This window comes from Arachis ipaensis, chromosome B7 (genome assembly GCF_059453495.1).
Source record: "Arachis ipaensis isolate K30076 ecotype BB chromosome B7, ASM5945349v1, whole genome shotgun sequence".
NCBI classification, from domain to species: Eukaryota; Viridiplantae; Streptophyta; class Magnoliopsida; order Fabales; family Fabaceae; genus Arachis; species Arachis ipaensis.
Window position 1 is genome coordinate 79502386 of NC_142442.1, and position 940 is coordinate 79503325.

Sequence of the window (940 nt, forward strand, 5' to 3'; positions counted from 1 at the left end):
AAGGCAAAAGTTTTCATTTTAAATGCGCGCACAGATGCGTGCGATCTCCCTGAATAGACTGGCATTCCCAACGTGCACGTGTGCACGAGACTGTGCGTATGCATAGCTTGAAAATTTCGTAGGGTGTGTGTGCGCACCAGAGTGTGCTGGCACTCCCAACAGTAGGCACCTCCCTGTGTGTGCGTGCGCACAAGTGTGTGCGTACGCATGTTTTCAAAAATACGCAGGGTCTGCGTGTACACAAGGCTGTGCGTATGCACAAGTCAAAATTTGCCACTGATGAGAGCACGCGCACAGCAGTGTGCATGCGCACACAAACCAGAAATCATAAAATTTTGCAACATCACAGAATTTAGATTTTGACACCAAACTTTAAACGGTCATAACTTCCTCTACAAAAATTTATTTTCTACAAATTTTATATCAGTTTAAAGCTCTCAAAGTCATCTTTAATTTAAAACAAGTTTCATTCAATTTTAAGTTTTGAGGCTCAAGTTATGATCCGTCAAAGTTCACCAAAAATCTATTTTTACCAAAGTTCACTAATTTCTCAAATCCTTAAAAATCTTAACCAAAACCATACCAAACTCCAATTTACCTCATAACTTACCTCTTGTGTCACAATTCACCATTCATACCAATTTTCACTCACATTACATAATCCTCAACCTCAAATATCAAATATATCACACTAAAACCATTTCTCATCAAACACAATCATCCATCATTATCATATCACCAATAATCATCATGATTAATCTCATTCAATATTTCAATCTCAATCTCAATCCTTAATATTATTTTATCAACATCAACATCATAACTCATAAAAATAGCTAAAATCATCAAATCATCAAATCATCATACATCATCATTCAAAAAGTTCAACAACCAATATATACAATCCAACCTATCCTATGGGTCACTAGCCTAAGTGTCC